Source organism: Canis aureus, chromosome 24 (genome assembly GCF_053574225.1).
Source record: "Canis aureus isolate CA01 chromosome 24, VMU_Caureus_v.1.0, whole genome shotgun sequence".
In the NCBI taxonomy this organism is placed as follows: Eukaryota; Metazoa; Chordata; class Mammalia; order Carnivora; family Canidae; genus Canis; species Canis aureus.
Genome location: NC_135634.1, coordinates 24,725,929 through 24,752,316, shown reverse-complemented (window position 1 = coordinate 24,752,316; position 26,388 = coordinate 24,725,929). Strand labels below are relative to the sequence as shown.

The following is a 26,388-nucleotide window of genomic DNA, read 5'->3' as shown; positions in this document are numbered from 1 at the left end:
TCCAAGATAAAGAAGGTAACATAGTTATGCTAAGTCCCTCCTTTCCCTTTGCCTTAAAAAAAAAAAAAAAAAGATTTATTTATTTATTTATTTTGAGAGTGCATACGTGTGCATGAGCACTCGCAGCTGTGCTGCATGGGCACACGTGAAAAGGAGCAGGGGCAGAGGGAGAGAATCCTCAGTCGGACTCCCCACTGAGTGTGAAGGCTATGTGGGGCTCCATCTCACCACCCTGAGATCATAACTTGAGCTGAAACGAAGAGTCAAGTGCTTAACCAACTGAGCCACCCAGGTGGCTCACCTCTTTGCCTTTTTAATGATGTTCAGCATTTAGACATCTTCTTTGTCTTTTGGTTTTTTTTTTAAAGATTTTATTTATTTATTCATGAGAGACACATACAGAGAGAGAGAGAGAGAGAGAGAGAGAGAGAGAGGCAGAGACACAGACAGAGGGAGAAGCAGTCTCCATGCAGGGAGCATGATGTGGGACTCGATCCTGGGACTCCAGGATCATGCCGTGGGCCGAAGGCAGGCACTAAACCGTTGAGCCACCCAGGGTTCCCCTAGACATCTTCTTTGTGATCAAAGTTTCTCAGGAACATTTTCTTGCACCATCACACCTAATGAACCTAGTGAAAAAAAAAAAAAAAGGCAAAACCCAGTGAAGCCACATGTCTTTTGGAGGGGCAATTATACAGTTACTTCGATTTTTCACTTGTCATTAAGTAGTATTAGCTTAATGCCAACACAAACTATCAGAGAGGTCATACTGATGAGCCATAAATGTCACATAGTGAAAACAAAATGTTTGGAGGTTTTGTCTTGTTTTGTTTTGTTTTGTTTTTTCCCCGCCTGATGCAATAACATTTTTAAAGTATTATTAACTTCATTACCTTAATATTTACCTGCAGAGAAGCTCATGATAGCCTTTTATTATTAGTTTTTTTTTTCACACTGGGAAAAATAGGTTTTGAGCCTACATTTTATTTTAATGATCTTAAAATTTTATGAAAGCATTGGAGGCATTGCACAGTAAAAAACCAAAAGCCTTGGAGGCTATTAATAATTCAGCATCTCAAGTTCATGTGGGAATGTTAATCCCACTTACCAAAGAAGAGTTCATTATGACTCATTATGATTAAGACCTTGTAACTGTGGAGATGTGGAAGTGTGAAAGTATGCTATTACAGACATATTGAGCATCAAATCCAGATATACCAGCTGAATAGATTATGAACATGAGTCTCTGATGAGTTTTCCTTGAAGGTCTTACTTTAAAAGTTAAACTCCAGTCTAGACTTGCAAAAAGTGGAACTTTATCCCAATTTGCTTCTGAGATTATCTTGCTAGATCTATAAAGGGAGCATCAACTATCTTAGAGTTCAATTAGTTAAATAAAAAATGAATCTTTCAAGCAATAAATAGTGTATATATTTTAAAGAAATGATTACATCATTTCAGAGGCTTTTGATAGACAGAAATGATAGATTTAGAAGAATGAGAGAAGATGGCCCAGACAGGTAGATGTTAAGACTCTAGGGTTGACTTGGGCATGGCCATTTTGGGGAGAACAGGAGTTTGCTCATTTTTCATACCGCATGTGCCTCTGGGATTAGAGGTAGGATTGGTGTCCTCCTTGCTGTTTCTGTATCACTTCCACAGTTTGGTTGATTATCATGCTTCATGGAGGCATTTGCCTTTTGGCTCTACTAGCCATTCTTCCTATTCATTGTTATGACCTCCTCATTACTCTGATTATTAATGAGTTTTGTATTGCTCTAATGGTGATCATCTCACCCCAATCTCTGCTATGATATGTAAACTCATGACCCACCCCATACTTTGGACTCCATTTTCTTGACCTTTTCTGTCCAATGACTTTCTTCTCTATTTCACTTCTATCCAATCCATGAGTCACACCCTGGAGCTTTAAACACCCAACACTTAAAAATTCTAACTCACAAATCTGACATTCACTCTGTCTGATTAAAGCCAGACTTTTTGTTCAATTACTTGTACTAACATCATCTTTCAAACTCGTGTGGGCATCAATTCTATTAACAGTTCTGGCTTCTCTCTGCTCATAAGCCTATTTTATCCTTACTTTCTTCCATATATTAGCTTAGATTTTGAACTATCATTTCAATGCATGTCCCTCTAATTCTGGTTGAAGAACTATGGGAGAAAATGTTACAGTGGGGGAGATATTCACCACCACAAATTCATGACTAGACAACTTCAGTTGTCTTTCATTTTTTTTTTAAAGATTTATTTATTTATTCAGAGAGAGAGAGAGAGGCAGAGACACAGGCAGAGGGAGAAGCAGGCTCCATGCAGGGAGCCCAACGTGGTACTTGATCCTGGATCTCCAGGATCACACCCCGGGCTGCAGGCGGTGCTAAACCACTGCGCCACTGGGGCTGCCCTTCAGTTGTCTTTCAAACATTATCTGGAAATCTATCAATGCTACTCTGATTAACTTGTTTACCATCTCAGGCCACTATTCTTCTCAAACCTTCAATTTTCTCTTGCTCTGGGCGTAACATCTACTCTTTACAAAGAAAATAGAATCCATCAGAGAGAATGTTCTCAACTTTCTTCTCCTTTTTCTCTAAGTTTGGTCCTTACACATGTGGTCAGGATCCCATCTTCTGCTGATTTAGAAAAGTTATGTCTTCCATAATCCACTCTCCCTTTGGTACCATCGACTTTTTCTTCTTTCAGTGGATCCCTCTGTTCAGCACTGAGGTATGTTCAAATGTCACCCATTATATATATATATATATATATATATATATATATATATATATATATGTAAGATTTTATTTGTTTATTCATGAGAGACACAGAGAGAGATGCAGAGATATAGGCAGAGGGAGAAGCAGGCTCCTGATGCAGGACTTGATTCCAGGACCCTGGGATCAAGCCCTGAGCCAAAGGCAGACATTCAACATTGAGCCACCCAGGTGTCCCACTTATTTATATTTCTTATGGACCTACCCCATTTCACTTTTCTCTTCAGTACTCATCTTGCATTTACAGCCAACTTCTTGGAAGATTTGTTGTCTACACTCAATTTATCCACCCTTCTACTCCTTAATCAACATGCTCTGAAGTAGTTTCTGCTCTTTTGTAGAGATGATTCTTTTTAACATCAGAAGCAACCTTCATGTCACTAATCCAGCAGGCACTTTTAGTTCTCTGTGAAACATCAGCCTTTGTGAAGCCATTTTTCTGATTTTCCTATCTCTCTATCTTCTCTGTCTCCTTTACCTGTCTGTCTTCTTCCCAAAGCATCACTTTACATTCTCTCCCTAGGCAATCTCATCCATTCTTATGTCTCTATCATCAAGACTCCAGTACAATATCTTTATCCCATATTTCTCAGCTGTGGGATAAATATGCTACTTTCCAACAATGTATATATACCTGATATCCCCAAAGCACCGCAGACTCTGCATTTCTAAGCTAAACACATTGTTTCTCCCACTACCACCCCCTGGCCCAGCTTATTTGTATGAGGGTCTACTCTCTTGGTGAATGCTGTCACTAGCCATTCCTTTATGGAAAGAAGCTCAAAATGAAGAACTCATCCTTGACAATTCCATCTCCTTTGTCACCTATAACCCAATCCATGATTAAGTCCTGTTAATTTCCTTTGTTTTAAAGACTTTATTTATTTGAGAGAGAGCAAGAGCACAAGCAGGAGGCAGGGGCAGGCAGAAACAGAGGGAGAAGCAGACTTCCCACTGAGCAGGAAGCTAGACATGGGGCTCAATCCCAGGACCCTGAGATCATGAACTGAGCTGAAGGCAGATGTTTGACAGACTGAGCCACCCAGCTTCCCCTAAATCCTGTTAATTTCATCTATTTTCTTCCATCTGTACTGCCATCATCCTAGGTTTAGCTATCATCATCTCCCTCCTAAGCTATTACTATACCCCTAACCTCTTCTGTACATCTACTTTTGCTCCTCTTGAATCTCTTCTCCAAGTTACAGAAAATGTGATCTTTAAAAAATACATTTGTTATTACTTTCCTGCTAAATCTCCTTCAATGGGTCTTTATTGCTTTAAGGAAAAGATCAAAATCATCACCTTGTTCCTTAAAGCCCTGTAGCATCTGACAGCTCTTTAACCTCATCTCTACCACTTGTCCTGTTATTTCCTCTGCTTCAGTGACTTCTCTTCATCTCCTCATATGCACCATGGTCATCTGCCCCAGGGCCTTTGTATATCTCTTATTCCTTGGATATTCATACCCATTCCTTGCTCTTGCTTCCTTTACCAATAACTCATTTTTGTGGAAAATCTCAGGATAACTCTTATAAACCTGAAAGCCTTCATTTTCTGCTATGAAAAAATGTTTCTTTTTTAAAAAAACATTTTATTTATTTTATTTGACAGAGGAGGAGAGAATTTTAGCGCACGAGCAGGTGGGGAGGGGCAGAGGGAGAGGAAGGAGCAGGCTCCCCGCTGAGCGCCCCCCCAAAAATGTTTTCTTCTTATGGAAAACAATTGGAACCAAAGTGTCTATTGTCTGTTTTTCTTAAGCAAGTTATACCAAGATCTGTAATTCCCTTCCCCAGAAGAGAAAATATAATACCCTCAGAATGTCTTGTTCAGAGCCATTCTTTTGTTTCATAAGAATGTCTTGTTCAGAGACAAGTGTTCAAAAACAAATGTTTTTGTTTTGTTTTGTTTAGAGATTACACTTGCCTGCCTTTTTATATTATTAGAAAAAACGGGAGAAATTTGTTCCTTGGCATCCTGGATAAGGCAAGAGAATAAAGATTGATTTTCACCAAAGGCTGGCAATTTCAATTCTTAGAGAAGGTAATAAAAAGAATCAAAATGACTTTCCCATTCCTTTATACAGTGACCCACCAGCACTGCAGAGGTATGGGCATTTGCAGTGATGTCCAGAATCTTAAAGATGTTGGAAGAATCCCACCTTTAGACAGAGAGCTAGAAGCACTGAGTGCAGTATTTTTTTTTTTTTTTTTTGAGAGACCATAAAGGGGACAGTAAAGCCTTTTGACTCATCTTTCTCTCTGGGCCCTGATACTTACATCATGTTATATTGAAAACAAAAAAACAAAATGATGCCTCAACTGGCAGGTCTTAAGGATACTTCTACTCATCCTTTGGAACTTAGGTAAAATGTCATTTCTTTGAGCAAATCTTTCCTGAGGTCACAGAGGAGACAGTTCCTTCACTGCGTGCTCCCACAGCTTGCACTGGTTTTACCACAGAATAACCATACCATTTGTGGTTATGATATGGTGAGATTATTTGATTGGTATTTGACTTCTCTGTTGGGATGTTAACTCCAAGGGAACAGAAACCACACCCACATGGATCACCACTGTACTTCAGAGGTCTCTGCAGTGTTGGCTTGTGCTGGGTGTTTGATAAATATTGGTTGAATGAATAAATAGAGTGAATGAATGTAAGAGTGGAGAAAGTCTTTCATTTATTATTTATCTATCCATTTAGTAGTCTTGGAAATATAGAATCATAACCTGAAAATCCTATTAAATTTATACTTCAACATTTTTTATTCAAATTTTGGGGAAATTTCCTAAAGAGAGAAAATAGCATTAAAATAGAGCCAATTTCTGGGATGCCTGGGTGGCTCGGTGGATTGGGTGTCCGACTTGATCTCAACTCAGGTCTTGAGCTCAGGGTCCTGAGTTCAAGACCTGTGTTGGGCTCCATGTTGGTCATGGAGCCCACTTAAAAAAATAGAGTAGAGACAATTTCTTTGTGGATATAAAATACAATTATTCAAAAGTTCTCTTCCTGCTGACTTTGCTTTCTGAGATATCTATTAAGAGTGCTGAGCTCTTTATGTATGAGAATGTGTGTGTGTTTCATGCAGTCCTTCCCAGATCCATCTACAGTATGGCCTGGGTTTGGTGACTGTGGTGGCTGTTTGCAAAACCTGCTGTTCTCTGTCCCCCCCCCCCCCCCCCCCCCCCCCGCCGTGACGCACAGCTCCTGTATTCACAATGACTCACTTTCTCCCAGGTGCTGCTACTGCTTCCCAGCAGGTCACGGTTATTGCCACTTGGCCTGATTTTGTGCTCTTAATGTTCCTTTTGTGGATCTTGTTCTATCTCTGCTCTTTGCATGACAAATACCTGCTTGGCTGGCCTCCCTTGAAAAAGCAGGCTGCCATAAGCATGACAGCAGGACTTCCGAACAAGCTGCATTCCAGACTGATGCTGAAGATCCTTGCCCTTCCATCTGTTTTAGGGAAGAAAAGACAAATTTAAACCTGACCTTGAATTCCTAAGTGTCATTTGGGAAGTAAACAAAATGACTCCGTGTTTTTGCAGCACATTAACTCTCCCACTAATACCACTCAGTGCTCTCTAACAGGCAATTTTCGTAACGAGCTTTTACATCATCCTGTCCAGCTTTGCACTTCTACCCCATTTATCTTGCACCCAGCCCCCGACCTATATGGTGAAGAACCCACTTTGGCTAGTTTTAAACTGTACCTTCCCTCCTGTTTCTGCCCATTATTCCTGGGTCCCTTCCCTCTTAAAAAACCTCTTTTGCTACCCCACCCCCCACCCCCACCTCCCACATACCTGCTTTTGTTATTTTTGCACTAAACAGCTTCCCTCTTCTGGAGATCCTCTTTGTCTTTTGCTTCTGCTGCTTTCATCTGTGCTGGGTAAATTAATTTCCTCAGCGACCAGTTCAGCTGCTGGAACCTCACTTTCTGTGTAGAATCCACTGGCTGCTGCCCCTGCTGGGCGCCACCCAGTCCCACCAACCAGGATGATGCAGACAGCTGTGGGGTCAAATTAGTTTTATGTTTCTTCCCAGAAATTTTAGTTAAGACAAAACCCAACCTTCCTGGGTGTTGACACAGTTTGGAACAAACAAGTTTTCAGGATGAGTAAATTTGGAATGTTCACTGTACAATGAATGATGACAGATGATCTGTCATTTTATTTTTATTTTTAAAAAATATTTATTTATTTATTTATTTATTTATTTATTTATTTATGAGAGACACAGAGAGAGGCAAAGACATAGGCAGAGGGAGAAGCAGGCTCCCTGTGGGGATCCCGGTGAGGGACTCTATCCCAGGACCCTGAGCCAAAGGCAGATGCTCAACCACTGAGACACCCAGATGCCCCTGCCATTTTATTTTTAGAACAAGAAGTCCAGTGTTTCAAATTTCAATGTGCATGTTCTACATTTATATGAAAATGTTAATTTGGGGCAGCCTGGGTGGTTCAGCGGTTTAGCGCTGCCTTCTGCCTAGGTCGTGATCCTGGAGACCTGGGATCGAGTCCCACATTGGGCTCCATGCGTGGAGCCTGCTTCTCCCTCTGTCTGTGTCTCTTGCCTCTCTCTCTCTCTCTCTCTCTCTCTCTCTGTGTGTGTGTGTGTCTCTCATGAATGAATAAATAAAATATTAAAAAACAAAACAAAAAAGAAAATGCTAATTGTTAGGAAAATCTTTTGTTTGCCATTTATGTAGAGAGGTGACATTATATTTATATTATTATGGTTGTTTAAACACTTGCTTGACCACCTAGATGTTGAAGGTCCATCCCGATATAGCCTCATCTATGATATGTTAGTTGCTCCTGTGGACCTGGGTGTCCTCTTTGACTCTTCTACTCCTGTTTTGACTAAAGCATGTGAATTTAGCACTATTCTCTTTATTTCACCACTTAGTTACATCCTTCTTTGCACTTTCCTCTTCTATTATCATTGCCATATCTTCAGGGAATCTCAAAATTGAGATTGTTTTGTTACAACTTGTAACAAGCAGAATCAGTACCTGAATAGAGGCTATTTTGTTACCTGGTGATACGCCTTAATTCTTGTCATTCTGGTTTGATAAGTAATCAGTCTGAGGCTGCCCACTATTTCAGCCAAGGCATGGGTCTCGTGAATTTTTTGTCAAATTGCTCCATTGCAGAGAGGTAGGAACCAGATGTCATTTTTCTTTTCCTGTTGTGGAATTTTCAATTACCATATAAAATTAATCATGTACCCATTAAAACCATCTACCACATAGCTTTTTAATTTGACTGTGAACTACCATTTTCAAATGCATAATGACATATTTTCACAGAATCACGGATTATGATTAATCCCCTCTCCTTTAAATTCAGGGACAGCTTAGTTGTGAAAAACAGAATGGGGGCTGTCTGGAAGTCTTAGTCTAAGGTCCTCTAGATGTAATTAACATTCAACTCTACTTTCCAATATCATTTAGATTGTGGAAGCTGCTAGCATTTTGGAGCATTTCGTTTGCATTCAATGAGTTTACAGCTACAGAGAAACTGCAAATTTTTTACTCTTTAATCAATTCTGCATATTTTAGATTCCTCTGGAGAATTAATTAAATATTCAGTTATTTTAAAACTTGATCGTTGAAGGGGAAATTGTGATTAAATAACACTCTTGCTATAAGAGACACTCAAAAACTTCGGTCTAGAATATATCATGTAGGAGGAGGTGTAACAAGCAGTCTCTCACCTTCAGGTTTCTGAGTTTCTCCAGATGTCTCTTGTGCTCATTTTTTCCATGGTAATTATATTAGTGTTTGAGAAAGAATGATCTGGTAGTGAAGATCTAGAGATAGAATTGGCATGATGACATCGTCTGAGAGTGGAGACTTTACAGATGACACTTACAGTCTGACTCTTCAAGATGTTGCTCTGTGACCTCTGCCGATGGCTATTTTTTTCAATGCCATAGTTTGGATCTGCTGAATGTTACACAGTTGGATAAAGGCTAGTGATCTGGGGGAAGAAATAGAACCCTGGTACCCTCCTGGATAAGACTAGTGAACTTTTCTATAGAAAAAAATCTATGTAAAAAAGTATCTGTGTACAGAAATGCTTAGAATTTTCTCATCTTATTTGATATCACAGATCTGTATTACTTTCCCCAGGTAATTCTTTAGAGAAAGAGAAAGAGACTGGTGTGTGTGTACATTAATTTGGTTTATTTTTTTAAAGGTTTTATTTATTTATTCATGAGAGACACACAGAGGGAGAGAGGCAGAGACACAGGCAGAGGGAGAAGCAGGCTCCACGCAGGGAGCCCGATATGGGACTGGATCCCGGGTCTCCAGGATCACGCCCTGGGCGGAAGGCAGTGCCAAACTGCTGAGCCACCCGGGCTGCCCCCATTAATTTGGTTTAAAATGCATAATTTTAATACTAATAGAATGCTAAGCATGTACTCATCTGTGTATTTATTGAACATTATAAATAAATATACTTATTTAAGTATGTAGACTTAGGAAAAACATGTAGTTGATTTCATTTGCTTGCCCACACATATTGGTTCCTGCCTAAATGTGATTTGGCAACAATAACAGCTTGGATTTTAGGATTTTTATTCTGTCAGATTCTGGACTAACTGCTTTGAATACTTATCCCATTTTATCCTCACACACTTCTAAAACCCATTTTACAACTGAGCAAACACGTTTGGCCTCATGAGGGTTCCCCATGACTGCTTTAATGAGGAAGAAGCGTTTTGAGCTAGACTTAGTGTTCTGAGCCCCTGGCTGGCAGGAGTCAGAAGTGTATTGTGCAATTTGAGCCCATGCAGGCTGGCCTGAAGGAGTGATGAAAGTTAGTCCTTCCCCAGGGAGGAACTCTGAGCAGCCCATATTTTTTATCTTTTAAGTCTGGAAAGGAGAATGGCCTGATGTAACATTTTACACATTACAATCAATGAGTAATAGTTTGGTTGATGACAGGTTTTACTGAAGACCTTAGTTATACATGGTCTCCCACACAACTTTGCTCTGACCAAGGACTCAATTTATAGTGAATCAACAAAGGCAATGGGTTCATACTCAGTTATTTGTTGATCTTGACATGTTCCCTACAATCCAGAAGCAGCTGGTTCTATAGAAAAACCTACTGAAGATTAACTTACGGTGCTAGCTGACACATAGGTACATTGCAAAGTACTCTATGCAAGTTTTCAATTTTATGCTCTTGGACCAATTTATGGTGCTTTTCCTGGTTAGAGTACACGAACCTTAGAACCAAGGAATATAAATAACTACACCTAACAACTAATGCAGAATTTTTGCTTCTATTCATGTGACCCTGGGTCCCGTTGGTTAGAACCTCAAACACTCAAGGGTTGAATGTGATTGTAGGGAAACAAAACAATAGTCCCACTGAATTGGAAATTGTGATTATGAGCAGCCAGCAGCCACCGCACCTGCAAGACCACAGGATGGTAACAAACCCGCTGAGACTAGTCAACCTCAATCTAGCACAGGGGATTACAACCAGCCCAGCCTAGGATATGGACAGTTATCTAACAGTTATCCCCAGGTACCTGGGAGCTACCCCACGCAGCCAGTCACAGCACCACCATCTTATCCTCCTACCAGCTACTCCTCTACACAGCCGACTAGTTATGATCAGAGCAGTTACTCTCAGCAGAACACCTATGGGCAGCCGAGCAGCTATGGACAGCAGAGTAGCTATGGTCAACAAAGCAGCTATGGGCAGCAGCCACCCACTAGTTATCCCCCGCAAACTGGATCCTACAGCCAGGCTCCAAGTCAATATAGCCAACAGAGCAGCAGCTACGGGCAGCAGAGTTCATTCCGACAGGACCACCCCAGTAGCATGGGTGTTTATGGGCAGGAGTCTGGAGGATTTTCCGGACCAGGAGAGAACCGGAGCAAGAGTGGCCCTGATAACCGGGGCAGGGGAAGAGGGGGATTTGATCATGGAGGCATGAGCAGAGGTGGGCGGGGAGGAGGATGCGGTGGAATGGGCGCTGGAGAGCGAGGTGGCTTCAATAAGCCTGGTGGACCCATGGATGAAGGACCAGATCTTGATCTAGGCCCACCTGTAGATCCAGATGAAGACTCTGACAACAGTGCGATTTATGTGCAAGGCTTAAATGACAATGTGACTCTAGATGATCCGGCTGACTTCTTTAAGCAGTGTGGAGTTGTTAAGATGAACAAGAGAACCGGACAACCCATGATCCATATCTACTTGGACAAGGAAACAGGAAAGCCCAAAGGTGATGCTACGGTATCCTATGAAGATCCACCAACTGCCAAGGCTGCTGTGGAGTGGTTTGATGGGAAAGATTTCCAAAGAAGCAAACTTAAGGTTTCTCTTGCTCAGAAGAAACCTCCAATGAACAGCATGCGGGGTGGTATGCCTCCCCGTGAGGGCAGAGGGATGCCACCGCCACTCCCTGGAGGTCCAGGGGGCCCAGGAGGTCCTGGGGGCCCCATGGGTCGTATGGGAGGCCTTGGAGGAGACAGAGGTGGCTTCCCCCAAGAGGACCCCGGGGTTCCCGAGAGAACCCATCTGGAGGAGGAACCGTCCAGCGCCGAGCTGGGGACTGGCAGTGCCCCAATCCGGGGTGTGGAAACCAGAACTTCGCCTGGAGAACAGAATGCAACCAGGGTAAGGCCCCGAGGCCTGAAGGCTTCCTTCCACCACCCTTCCCGCCCCCGGGCAGAGGCGGCCCTGGTGGCCTGCCGGGAGGAAGAGGTGGCCTCAGGGACCGCGGTGGGCCCGGTGGGATGTTCAGGGGTGGCCGCGGTGGAGACAGAGGGGGCTTCCGTGGTGGCCGGGGCTTGGACCGAGGTGGCTTTGGCGGACGAAGACGAGGCGGTCCTGGTGGGCCCCCCTGGACCTTTTTTTTTTTAATTTTTAATTTTTATTTTTTTATTTATGATAGTGAGAGAGAGAGAGGCAGAGACACAGGCAGAGGGAGAAGCAGGCTCCATGCACCGGGAGCCCGACGTGGGATTCGATCCTGGGTCTCCAGGATCGCGCCCTGGGCCAAAGGCAGGCGCCAAACCGCTGCGCCACCCAGGGATCCCCCCCTGGACCTTTGATGGAACAGAGGGAGGAAGAAGAGGCGGCGTGGAGGACCTGGAAAACTGGATAAAGGCGAGCACCGTCAGGGGCGCAGGGACCAGCCCTGCTAGACGCAGAGGCCCCGCAGAGCTGCCTGGACTACCAGGTTTATTTTTTAAACCAGAAAATGTTTTAAATTTATGATTCCATATTTACAATGTTGGCCACAACATTATGATTATTCCTTGTCTGTACTTTAGTATTTTTCACCATTTGTGAAGAAACATTAAAACAAGTTAAATGGTAGTGCGCCGAGTTTTTTTTCCTTCTTTTAAAGATAGTTGACTAAAGACTGAACAATGGGAACCCCTTGTGAGCATGCTCAGTATCATTGTGGAGAACCAAGAGGGCCTCTAACTGTAACAATGTTCATGGTTGTGATGTTTTTTTTAATAAAATTCCAAATGTTTATAAACAAAAAAAAAAAAAAAGGGAAATTGTGGTTATGACCTGACCATTTTGATCTCCTCCTGCCATTGCAATAGAAGGCTTTGATGTTGATACCCATCTTGATCCTAAGTGTCAAGATGAAGGTGACCTGTGGTTGTAACATCGAGGTGATGTTCTGGGGTAATTCCTCCTTCTTTTGTAGCCAGAGGTAAAGTTGAATGGAGTGCTACTGCAATTGCCTAGAGGCAGGAACCCCAAACCCAGATCCCTCTGAAATTTAAAGATTTGAATGACTTTACCAGGAAACAAAGCCCTGAACAGCAAATTGTAGCCAGGACCCAATGACCACGTAGACTGATACAATGTAGTTGTGGATACAATGACTATGGAGTCCTTCCTACTTGAATTTCCTTCTTTGTGGTGAATGTGTAAGAACATCTCTTGCTGTCTGACTTCTCCCCCTTTAAACTCAGAACCTGATAGATTTGAGTTAAACAGATCCCTGCATGTTTCCTTTTTCTCTCCTCTGCCTTCCCAACATGGTAGCAGTAGAGCTATTCATGTTATGATTTGTCATTGGTTTCTGGATACTGAGATGTGATTATGATAGAACAAGAGGTCTTGACATTGAGAGAGCCTGGATTTAAACTGGTGTGAGAACCAGTGCCCTGTCTTCCTTTTGGGAGAGGGTTTGTGAGCTTTTGACTTTATAAGGGTGGTTGCATTTTGTTAGGTAGGAACTTTGGGGGAAACTTAATTAGAGAAAGAATAACCTAGGCGAAGTTGACAGGCAAAGACATGAACTGGAATAGATGTTTGTCCTTTTTCTGGCTTCCCAGCACTCAAATCTGCCTTCTAATTTGGAGGAAATCTCCATGGGAGGCAGAGCCCTGTCTTCAACAAAAGATGAAGAAGGTGAGATACTCCCTCTCTGCCTCCTCTGGCAGCTATGAAATGGGCATGTGTCCTAGATTTAGCCATTCAAATGCTCCCAGTAGGGAATTAGACTCAAGTGAGAGAAACAAGATGCAGAGATCTCTTAAAATTTACCTCATGGTGAGTGGATGGATACTAGCATCTTGGGCAGCCCGGGTGGCTCAGCAGTTTGGCGCCCCCTTCAGCCCAGGGCGTGATCCTGGAGACCCCGGATCAAGTCCCACGTCAGGCTCCCTGCATGGAGCCTGCTTCTCACTCTGTGTCTCTGCCTCTTTCTCTCTCTCTCTCTCTCTGTCTTTCATGAGTAAATAAATGAAATCTTAAAAAAAAAAAAAAAAGGATACTAGTATCTAGTATTGAGTGACAGCAGAGTCTAGTTGTGTATGATCCAGCAGTAGTGGTGGCAGCAATTTATGTAGTGACAACCTAACAAGACAATTTCTGTGCCATAAGCTTGCCCATAGTTTGAAGCAACTTAATTTCCATTCATTTTCTCCACCTGGTTCTACTGTTGCTTCTCTGAACTTTCCAATAACCTTCCAATAGATTTCTTTTCTGCTTAAGTTTCCCCATGTTAATTCTTACAACCAAGAACACTGGCTGTAGGGATGCCTAGGTGGCTCAGTGGTTGAGCATCTGCCTTTGGCTCAGGGCATGATCCTGGGGTCTTGGGTTGAGTCCCACATTGGGCTCCCCGCAGGGAACCTGCTTCTCCCTCTGCCTATGTGTCTGCCTTTCTGTCTGTGTCTCTCATGAACAAATAATTAAAATCTTAAAAAAAAAAAAAAAAAAGAACACTGACTGGTAGAGGTATATATTATTATCACATCTTCAGCTGAGAACTTGGGTCATTGAGAAGTCATATTACTTGGCCAGTGGTCACACAGGAAATATTAGAGCTGAAATTTGAATTTGGATATGCTTGATGGCAAGCTTGTATCCAGAGCCACCACTCTGGTTAGTTAAAAATAGAAAATGCTACAAAGACCAGCTTATTAGAATTTTTAGACACTTCTTAGGTTAAGGACACAAAGAATTGAAATGGCAGGTTGCCACCAAGTGTTTAGGCCACTGCTAGGAAAAAATCAAGTTGTGCTGATGAACTAAAGAAGATGCCTGTGCCGTTGCTTCAACATATAAGCCCTGCAGAAGTTCGTTACTAGTATAGGTCTGTGATTGTCTTTCTAGAGAGTCTAGTTTGGTGATGCCTCCTACCACTTCTCTGCTGGCCAACAACCTACCTCTTTTCCAAGCATTCTGCTATTACCTCACTTCCTTTAAAACTAGCCCCCTGTGGGGGTGCCTGGGTGGCCCACCCATTTGAGCATCTGAATCTTGATCTCAGCTCAGGTCTTGATCTCAGGGTTGTGAGTTCAAGCCTCACACTGGACTCCATGCTGCTGGGTGTGGAGCCTATTTAAAAAAAAAAAGAAAAAAGGAAAGAAAAAACACCAAAAACAACAAAACAAAACAAACTAGCTCCCCATGTCTTCCCATCACAGATCTTTCCTTTTTTGAGAGGAATTTTAGGCAATTATTTTCTATAAAAAAATAGAATTCTACTCTTTTATGAAGGGCTTTTCTAATCCAAAGGACTGGAAAAATGCTCATTTGGTTCTTGGTGAAGTCTGACCTTTGAAAGCTTCCTGAGAAGATGGCTCATGGTTCCCCCGAGGAGATGTTTCACTATCTGGCAGCTTTTTTTCATTACAGGCATTAAGTAAAAATTTCTCTGTCCTTAATTTCACCTCAATTTATTCCTTCTCCTGCTCAGTAATGACTCTGACTGTTGTTTACACTCTGTGGACACTTTCCAATGATAGTCACGTCTTCTCTTGGTGGCTACTCAGCAGAGCTGGACATTTTAGAACCCTTTAATCATTTCTTTTCGTATGTCAGTCCCTTTGCCCTCTGAATCAGATTTGTGCTCTCCTCTTAACTTTCTTAAGTTTCAGCCCAATTGGATATATGATTAGCATATAGATTTTTCCTGCTTCTGGCAAGGATTTTGCAAATGGTTGCAAAAAGAAGCTATACGCTTTTTAGAAGACCCACGTTCTAACCCCCTAAACTCCACGATTGCATGGACCAATATCCTTCCTTAACTGTCCTTCGATACCAAGTTGCTGCTAATGGGAAGACAATCATAGGGCTTTGATACAAAAATTCAGACGGAGTTTGTATTTTGCACAGCTCTTCTGCCTCAGGCTGTGAATCTCAAATATAAAGTAGAATCACAGATTTCACTTATCTTCTTGTGCTCATCTTCAGGCTATGTCACTTATCTTCACATTGATTGTGGAATGCTTTAAATATATCTGCGGTGGCTTATTGCTCTTTTAATAACCAACGCTCTTTTGTAACAGGTATCTTTCTTGCCAGGGAGAGCTCCTGTGATCCTGAAACTCCGATCTCCTCCAGGATCTAAAGTTAATTTTTTGCAGCTGTCTTGTTATCCAGCATTGTCCTTTGTTTTGCTTTAAGGCTGCCACACAGGCATATCTATCAAGCACTGTACAGTTTAACTGCCTATAAAGATCGAGCCTACGCTATTTACTTATTGGATTGGTAAATACTGGCAATTGGGATAACAGTTTTTCCGTTCCAATAGCGGTACAGGTGGCACATTTCCTGCCAGGTTTGAAAATACCAGTGAGCTGTTTGATATGCTTATACTATATCTATTTTAGGAAGAAATTTGAAGTCAGTGAATGAAAAGTGGAAGCTTGCTTCATGTTGGTAGAGTAATTGCCACCTAGTTAGTTAACATTTGATCCTTAAGATTTTGATTTGATCAGAAATGTGTGCCTGACTAGACTAAACATTATTCTTCACTGGTTGGCTTTTTAAAAATATTCTATGTATTTATTCATTGAAGACACACAAAGAGAGACAGAGACAAAGGCAGAGGGAGAAACAGGCTCCCTTTGGGGACCTTGATGCAGAACTTGATTCCACGACCCTGGGATCATGACCTGAGCCTAAGGCAGATGTTCAATCACTGAGCCATCCAGGCGTCCCCACTGGGTGGCTTTTTTATTGTCAATTTGGAACTGAGTGAATTCCTCAACTTTCACTAGAGCCTTATGCTGTTTCCTCAGGACCTGCCTTGGGTGGGAAAGCATTTACTCTGCCTCAATCTCTAATTGACCCTTAGAGATGAGAGGTCCTAAGACACATAAGAGTGAAAGATTGGTAACTAAATTTCTGAGATGTCTCTTCTCAGTCTTTGTGCTGTTGTTGGCAGTGATGGAGAGTCTTCAAATGCCCTGTGGTCTCCCCACAGTCAGAATCGGGGGTTACCTTCAATTGTCAGGACTAACTGTGACCATACCCTTTTCTCACACTATTGAGAAAGCCTACCAGAGGAGTGAGTGAGAATATTATTTTAGGAAAAATTCAAATTCCTTTAACTCAATCAAAATTTAGAAACTTGGGAGCTTTGCATGTTATTAATAAATCAATTGTGACAAGAAACATGAGGAGAGCCAGCAAGGAGTTGAGGTGCCTTTCCCATGCTCCCGTGTCAGGACTTCAAGGGTGAAACAGCAATGTTCTCTCAGCTGGTTGGACCAGAAGGGAATATTTAGGAGAATGAAGGAGAGAGGTTTTCTCTAGTTTCCTTCCTATATTGAAGATAACTAGCTATTTTTATTTTATAAAAGTTAGTCTTCCAAAGTACTCATATCTTCTTCTCCTTTCTTTTTATCCTATTCTTTGAGAGATCTCCAGTCATCTATTCAAAACAATAGGAAAGGAGAGTAAGATTACTACTCAGAATGTTTTCCTTGAAACATTACATCTGGCTGTGGTTTTGTAATCCGATAAGCAGATTTTTAGCCTGCTGGCAAGGTTTAGAGAGTATCTGACAGGCCTCTCTGTGAATTCAATTATGTAAACAGTTTCATAAGAGAAAGCTTTGCCATGAAGCAATATTATAGGTTTTTGAGAGCTTGTCTGATTAGCGTCTACCATTCACTCACTTCATAAATGTTTGCTGAATGAATGAATCAATAGCCAATAGACTTAATACATCTTCAGCCACTTGTAATATCAAAGGGCTCTATAATTCATTATCTCATTTTTCTATGGTGAATAAACTTACTTTGTTTACTCTAACATTGCCAATGATTATTCTTATCCCAACTCTGTAAGGGAGGGAAAAATATGTTCCACAGTCTCCAGATTGTATTCTGGTAGCTTAACATGGATCCCTTTTTTAAACTTTATTGTTATTATGCAATCGCAGAACTTTCCATTTATAAGGGATGTTAGAGTACAATTTAGGAATGAATATTCCAAATTATAGGTATCAGGCCATTCACTCAGGGTTATGGGGCTGGTTAGCAAAGTTTAACTTCTGTGAAATTAGCGTTGGTGACCTGAGGGATTAGAAACAAAAACAAAAATAAAACACCAGCTTTTCTATATGTATGGGAAGCGTTGTTCTTGTGGTGACTTTGAAGAATAAGCACAGCTGGTCTAATGCAAGGTGCCTTGGAGAAGTTTAAGAATATTAATTCACATCAGGTCAAAACAGTAACTATTAGAAAAAGCAATTACTGTTTTCCTTGCTTTTGATTATTTTCTATTTGTGTGATTCAGCAGTACAAGCCAAATGAAGTGAAGTTCTTAGGTCAAGGACAGTCAGGAAACCTTCTTCCATTAATTCTGAAGCCTTTGTCTTTGTGTTATAGCCCGATGTTTGCCTTAGACTGGCCTCCTTTCTCAGTGTCATGCATTTCTTCTTGCTTAATTAGTTTTAGGAATCAATGTCACTATCCTGAAAAGCTTCCAAATCACAGATTCCTGCTTGCAAATAAATAAATTCGAATTTATTGGGTAAATGTACTTACATGGCTTCCACCATTTTTTCCCCTCCCTGAGCACATGGTGCCCCAAGGCTCTATCAGAAAAGGTTAGTGCTCATTCCGTTAACAGCCAAGAGGCCAAAAACCGTATCACCATGGGAAGGTTCTGCCTTAGCTCTACTGAGGTCTCAGGCATTAAAATGAATGTCTCTTTCAAGGGATTCAATATGATGTGTCTATATTTTCCATTTCCATCAATGAATAGAAAGAAGCCCTATATATGTAATGTGTATACTTACCAGCTTGCATTGGATCTTTTTTCTTTTTCTCAGATTTCTTTCCCTAACAACGGATGATCTCTCAGACATATCATTGCTGTGTACATTTAGAAAGAGGTGAAGTGTCAGCATGAGCTGGGAAAAAGAAGGGTAGTCTTTCTGGTATGTGCTTCTTCCAAGAAGGGGATTGGCACATGAGAGAGTTTAAGTGGTTCAGAGTTGTTAGAGGCTCACTGCAGGCAGGGATTTGTGTGCTTCTCTGGAGACTTTTTTCCCCCTTTTCACTGCCTAATGGGGTATATTTTGATTGTGTCGCATTTTTTTTCTTGGAGCAGCAATTATGAAATAACTCACTACATCAATCAAAATATCCAGTAAAGGTATATTTCTCATGCTTTCGAATGCAGACCTCCACTTATATCACTTTTCTTCCTCTCCCAGTCTCTCTCTCTCTCTTTCTCCCTCTCTCTCTCCCTCTCTCTCTCTCTCTCTCTCTCACACACACACACACACACACACACATATTTTGTCTCTTGTCTCTGTTCTCCATTTTCAAGATTGAGTTATGGGAAATATTGAGAATAGTTCAGGGAAGTAGGCATTTTCTTTCCATTTATCCATCCATCATTCAACACAACTTTTAGGCATCTAATACATACATGTTTTAGATAAACTGATTTCTATCCACACAAGTCCATTGCTAGAGTAGCACTTAGGCACCTTATGTTTGGTTTTGTTTGGTTTGTTTGTTTTGGTTGGTTTGTTTGGTTTATGAAACAGATGATATATTGTCTCCTTATTTTTGTAGGGGAGGCAATATGGCTTGTCAGGAACACATCCTGTAGAAAATAGCTTCATTTCATAGTAGCCTTTCCCCATTGTCTTTTGTCTCAAGATGCAATGAAATTGAACAAAGACAGCTCATCACATATTCTGAAGCTGGGGCACATATATCAGGTAAGTCTATCAGGCATTATGACTACATTTTGATAGAGGAATTACCTCTGGTGCAATGCAAAACCAAGGAAGTAAATTAGCAATAAAAACCTAATGCCTTCTTTACTAGTTTATTTTATAGCTAGAGTCTCTGACAGCAACCTCCATCCCAAATTCTCATTCATCAAAACCGCAATGCTATTGGCTATCTACATAAAGCAACTACAAAATAGTAACTTTAATGTTCTGAGAGATATTTAATAACTCAATTGTTTTATAAGCTCTACTTTGCTTTTTCGTTTTAATTAAGTATATATAATTGCATATCAAAACAGAGGAGAAGACTATCTTTCCTTTTTAAAGCACCTTCTTTATAAGGTCTTTACTTTTATATTCTCTAAATTAAGCTGGTTATGATGATATTTTGGATACCTTGATTTGATGAATAAAGATTTTAAGGCCATTTTCAAGCAGCGAATAGCCTAGATATGATAATCTAGCTATAATAGCACATGAACACCTTAACTTTAGATAAAGCTTCATGCTCAAACTTAAAAATAGCAAACAGAACTACATAGCCTACATGATTTCAAAGAACCTCCCAATAAGAGAATCTAAGTACTAAAACCCAAATCCACTTTGTGAACCCTGAAGGGGATCAGGATATGCCACCCCAAAATATGCCACCTTGGCATAGAATTATTTTGAGCCAAGACATTTCAGGATTAAAATCCTTTATCTGCCAAAAGCAGAGCCACCCGAAAGGACTCAAAAGAACTCAACTGTCATAAAGCCCTACTCGGGGAAAAGTTCTTATCTCTTCTTAGAGACAAGAAGTTTGCACCACACCTAAAAAAACATTGTCACAAACTGTCTTATATGCCATCTATCCTCCTAAGGGCCTATGTATATTTCCAAAAAGTCACCTGTTTTTTCATAAGTACCCTTCTCTTTAACTCCCCTTCTGAGAAGAAATTTACTCTCTCCGTAGTTCCCCTCTACCCATCTCCATCGTCTATTCAGATGGTATAAAAGCCCCAAATTCTGTCTCTTTGAGTCACATTTTTTAAGTACTCCTTTACATAAATACTTAATTATATCTGTTTTTTTTCCTTACTCATCTGTCTTTTATCACTTTAATTCATAGGTACTCAAAACTGTACAAAAGAGGATGGAAGAAAATGTTTTTCCTCTCCTAAATGTTGGCTATGTGGGTTTGGTTTAAATATTTCATCTTTTCAGAGGGACCTGGCTGGCTCAGTTGGGGAAGCATCCAAATTATGGCTCAGGTCAGGATCTCAGGATCAAGAGATTGAGCCCTGTTGCATCGGGCTCTGCACTGGGGGTGGGGCCTGCTTGAGATTCTCTCTCCCTCTGCCCCTCCCCCCTAGTTCTAAAAAAATTTTTTTCATCTTACCCATAAATCCTTTGCTAGCATCATTAAGAAGAGGATCACCATATGTCCTAGTTTCCCCACCCTTGGTTCTCAAATTTTTCTTCCACAACTATTAATATCTCATTTCATTCTCAGAAATTATCTGGTTTGTACGATGAGTAATATAGTCATGCTAAGAATCACTTTGTTACACTGTAAGCTGCTAAAGGACAGACTTTCATTAATATTAACTTGTTTCATTTACATTTTGCCTCAAGTTACATGGCAATTTCTTATTCATTATCATATTTCATCATTCTCATGAAGAAGAAGACTTAGAGGGGCTGAAGATTCACCTAGTTTCAAATGGGAGGAAACGGCCACAGCTAGGGCAAGAACAGAATTTTTGGACAACTAATGAGACATTTTTTTTCCTAGCTATTTGTACGTTTTGTTCTAAAGTGAAGTCTTGCTGGTGCTGGTACGCAACAAACATTTATTGAATTAAATTTAGAGAGAGCATTGGGTCCTCAGAGAAAGAGGCCAACCTACTGACATTGCCTGAAACAGTTTTTCTTAGTTCCAGGAAAAGTAAAACATAAAAGATGATGCGAAGGAAGATGGGGGGATTTTGCTGTTCTAAAGTTTCTCTCTATCTCAACAAGAAAGATGCTCTGACTTCCTCAAGTCACCTGATATTTTAACTTCATTTTTGGAGGAAGTTTACTCAGGATTGATAGAAATAGGGGAGAATTTAAAAAGAAATGGAAGGAGAAGAATAATTTCTCAATGAGCCTTGCAAGTATCTTTGCATCTTGGCCAATGGCTCAGCTGGGCAGCAAGTGTGGAGATATTCATCAACGTCTTTAGAAGCTGCCACCAAAGCTGCGGGCTCATTTTTTCCTGTAGCCTTTCTCCCTGGCCATTTTAAACCATCACTGCCTCGACCCCACAGGCGGTTTTCTGGCAGCCAACCGATGTCTGAGGAATGTAGAAACAAGGTCATTAGCTCTCCCTTGGTGAAGGCTTTCCTGTCACTCACCATAAAAGAACCTCCTCCACTCCATGTCCTTTCTCAAGCAGAGGCATTTATTATCTAGATGAATTGCCCTAGAGATTGTTTTATTTTAAACATTTCAGTGACTCTGCATAGTTATTTAATACTTGTTTGAGGTCCCATTCTCTATAAATCCTTGTCTTTGACTCAACGCGGTTTTAGAGAATGTGTGTGTGTGCCTGTGTCTGACCCTCACCACTTGCCAGTGGGTAGATATTAATGAGAAGTGGCTCCTTGCTTCCAGTGCAGCATTTCTTTCATGAGATTATTTCATTGACATCTCACTCACTCCGACACTTCCCTGCTGGTTCCTCCAGGACATTAAAAAAAATATATATCTTTAGGAAAATAAAGCATGGCTGTTTCTCCTTCTTTCTCTTAACATCACCCCCCTGCCACTTCCCCATCTCCTTTAATCCCTTTGTTACTGGGATAGGGGAGCATTGGTTAGAACTTCACTGTTCTTGGTTCTACTAGCTTTGAAAAGAATCAAAAGTCCTGGTGATGGAAGTTTATCTTTTCGATTTGAGATTCACTGTCTAGATTTTGCCCTAAAAGAAGTTTTTGCATCTAATGTATTTTTTCCTCCATAAAATCCGAACACATGTGGCTTGAAGCTTTGGCTCGTGACAACTTTATAAATTCTGTAACAAACAATTTGCTGGGTGATAGAAATTTGAATAGCAAATATCAGTAAAGCAAAACACCTTTTCCCATATGTTCTTTCATGCACCTACAGTGCATGCACATGCGTAGACACACACACACACACACACACACACACACACACAGAAAAATGGTCGGTAAAAATGGGGAGAAAAAGGAATTTGGAAGATTTACTCTGTGTGCCATTAGGGGTTAAAATTCAAATAAACTGAAAGAAAAAAAAATGAAAAGTAGTCTCCGTTAACTTTTATTTTTGGAGACAGAGGATGAGGGAGAAATAACCTTTAAAAAAAGATCTTAGTATTTATTTTGAGTGAAGAGAAGTTTACAAATCCAAGAGAACCATAGTTTCAACATGGCAGAAGTACTAAGGTTTTCTCTGTGTTTTGCAACTATTTCTAATGAAGTTACTGAACTGAGTTGAACATAGTGGGATATTGTTTCACTTAAAAGACTTTTAATTAAACTTGCAGCATTTTTCAAAGATGAAAGGAACCATGGTTCAGTCATTATCTGCACAATGGTTTTGAAAGGAGCTTGGCCAGGTATTTGCCACCAAAAAGTAACGTTTCTTTTCCTAAGACAGAACTAAAGAAAAAGCATGGTCTAGGTCAGGCAGGATGATATAATGAAAAACAACGTTAAGTGAATTATTTAACCATAGTATGCTGTCTTTTGATTTCTGATACTATCCTATAGTAGCATGAAGTTTACTAGCTGTTTAGGCTAAATAATGGGATGCTCAATGCTAGGCACTTAATGGTAAGGGTCTTGATATTCATTACACTTTAGTTGAGAAATGTAAGTGATTAAAAAGATATTTACTGCGATACCATAATACCGCCTATTCTTAGTCTTCTAACTCTGTAATCCTGATTTAAAGAGCTGTAAGAGAGGCATAAATATTTATTGAACTGAGTTAGACTCAGTTGGATTTTGAGTGAGTTGGGTTTACTCATTTCCGCTAGATGGCTTTTAAATATAACCATGGTTTCTAAATACACTCAACTATCTTTAAAAAGGTATTTTGGAAATGGCGAGACTATTGACCTACACCAAAGTGTGGATCCCAGACCATCAGGATCAGCATCACCTAGAAATTTATTACAAATGTAAATTCTTGGGCCCCATCCCAGATAGAATGAATCAGAACTACGGGGGGTGTGGCCCTGAAATCTGCACTTTACCAATCCCTCAGGTGCTATGGTTTAATAACTCTGGACTAATAAAAAGAGGATTTTTGAAGCAAAGTGTTTTTGGATATGTTCTTCTCAATGTAAGTTTAGCGGTGGACCACAGCGGGCCATTCTCTCAGGCTCCTGTAGCCCGTGCATAGGAGCAAGACAACTGTGTCAGAAAATTAACTTGGATTTACAAGTGGTAAAACATTAAGAGCTGTGACACAAGGCAATACATTGTCTTTTCAATTGTAGAATTATCTGTATCTAGCAGTCTTACTCAGATATTCTGATTTACTACCCCCAGAAGAAATACAGTGCTGCAGAGAGAGCTCACCTCAGTGCATTTAGAGAGTTCTAAAATGGCTAAGAGAGGTAGCTGGACAGAACCTTTCAGAAGTAAGAATAGCAAAAGAGGGTCAGTTGGGAGACTTATTGAAAAATAAATGCACAATTTCTGCTTGGTGGCTGGCTCCCTCCCCTCACCCCAGGGCTGAGCCCATTAACAATCACAAAGTACAAGTATTTGCTTTAGGATTTTCTTCCAGAGCTATGCAAATAGCTTTAGTGGATCACTTCTTCAAAGTACCCTGAAAATCTCATGAAGGGGAACTAATGTTAAATTCATTTTGGTGTTCTGACTTGAATAAAGCTTGTGGAAAATAATAGCTACAACAACAACAACAAAAACAGGTGCAGAGACAAGCAAACATAATTAAAAGTTTAAAAATGGAGGTGTTTTTGAGGTCACTCAATAGTCTCATATTTGGTTTTGCTGTGAACCAGTGACCCTATAGTGAGGTATGAATCACCGCGGGGAGTGGAAGGAGCCCGGGGTTCAGCATCACAGAGGCTGACTTCTGGTCCTGACTCTGCCATTAACTCATCACAAGTTAATAATAATTACAGATATGGAAAATGGCCACTATCAACTGTTGACCCCAATCCAGCGAGCCTCCTGACTTTGAGCCCTTCCATTTAATAAGGATGGTAATACCGGGACACCTGGGTGGCCCAGTGGTTGGGCGTCTGCCTTCCGCTCAGGTCATGATCCTGGAGTACCAGGAGTACCAGGATCAAGTCCTGCTTTGGGCTCTCTGCATGGAGCCTGCTTTTCCCTCTGCCTGTGTCTTTGTCTTTTGTCTTTCTCTCTGTGTGCCTCTCATGAGTAAATAAAATCTTTAAAAAAAAAAAAAAAAAAAAGGATGGTAATACCATCTACCTCTGAGATAGGGTGGGATGAGTTAAATGTAAAATCATTTCAAAAAACAATACCAGTAATGCAAAGACTGTATCTACCTATCTACCTACCTTCCTAATCTATTTCTATCCTGTACCATAATACCGAGAATTAATAATGTGGCTAATGGTGATCATTAACTGTTTTTAGTTTGGAGGAGTCGAAAATGACTTTGTTGATTTCAAATAAATTTTTAAAATCATGAAAAATTCAATTAGAGTTATCTTAGCAAAAAGATTTAGGTGGGTATAAAAACTCTTAATTGAAAAGCTCCCATGAAGCAATCTGGAAAGAACCTATCGCATATGAATGCAATAGGCAATCAGCAAATATAACTGGTTTCTGTTTGGCTCTGTTTGAAAAGAAAGAGTGAGACTAGTTGGTCTCTTGCAGACTGTAAGCATTAATTTTAATTGAGTTTTTTAAAAATTTTATTTATTGAGAGACACAGAAAAGGGAGAAGCAGACTCCCTGCAAGGAGCCTGATGTGGGTCTTGAACCCAGGACACCAGGATCACAACCTGAGCTGAAAGCAGACGCTCAACCACCGAGCCACCCAGGTATTCCTCTAATTGAGTTTAAATAAATAATTTTTAAAAAAGACTCTAAGCAATAAATACAGGACATTTTAACTTTCCCTAAGGAATCAAGGAAGCAGGCAGTGGTTTATAGTGACCATCTAATTTGCTATCCAAACAAGGATACTTTTAAGAGGAAAAAGGGCACTATTCATACACAGGACAGCAGGCATAAACCAGGACCTCTATCACTTAGTTATAAACATTTCCCCCTCAGCTCTCCCCCAACCCCCCCCACCAAGGTGAGAAATGTCAGAATAAAAGCATTAATGGTAAAAACAACAACAACAGCACAAAAACAAACAAAAAAAGAAAACAAAGAAAACATTAATGGTATGATTCTGCAATGTAGCCAGACTAGTTGAGGTTGGTTGAGGGAGGGGGGCAGAGGGGGAGACCTGAAACAAAGGTGGAGAGTGATAGACTGTGGCAACCCAGGGGGGCTATTGTGTGGTGAGCCAGAGGGGGCTGCTTCAGGCAGGGTGGGGGGGGGGTGGACGAAATGTTCCCAGGTTTCTGTGAAGTGAAGTATCAAACATGTGCCTGAGCTGTTGTCTGCTGAGAAGCCACAGTACCAGACACAAGCCTGGTGTGTCAGGTGGAGAGATGAGTGACTGTGAATAAAAGCTTCAGGCCAATGTCAAGTCTACCAAATAGAGTTGCAAACAGCTCCCGGTTCTGCAAGCAAAGGCTACAGACATAAATCAAAGAGCAATCTCTCGACATCGGCCGTGTGGGCAGGACTGGCCACTTGTCACGCTTCGGTGTTCTCCGCCACAGTTTCGCACATAGAGTAATTACAGTCAGTGGTGTCATCTGAGAATTACGATGGCAAGGATGGAGCTTGTTGATGAGGTGAATGGAGAGCACCACACACACCCATGTTAGAGGTACAATTTACCTCTCACCATTTGTGTTTACTCTCAGAATCGTGGAGAACGACTTAAAAATATTTTCCCTGCGAGGTGTTCCTTCTCAGAATTTATATGACATGCCTTATTTCCTTGTCTTCAGTATCTGTTTAGGAAAGTGTATTGT

At 40.8% G+C, this 26,388-nt stretch overlaps 1 long non-coding RNA gene and 1 pseudogene across 1 annotated transcript; one reads left to right on the top strand and one right to left on the bottom strand.

The window, feature by feature from the left end:
* Positions 1 to 380: 380 nt before the first annotated feature.
* On the bottom strand, positions 381 to 6,858 carry LOC144296481 (uncharacterized). Its single transcript, XR_013363587.1, has 3 exons — positions 6,602 to 6,858; positions 6,023 to 6,251; positions 381 to 629 (listed from the first exon to the last, which is right to left on the bottom strand). It is a non-coding gene; the product is annotated as an uncharacterized LOC144296481 (long non-coding RNA).
* Positions 6,859 to 8,632: 1,774 nt separating this feature from the next.
* On the top strand, positions 8,633 to 11,976 carry LOC144296616 (RNA-binding protein EWS pseudogene; annotated as a pseudogene).
* Positions 11,977 to 26,388: the final 14,412 nt, after the last annotated feature.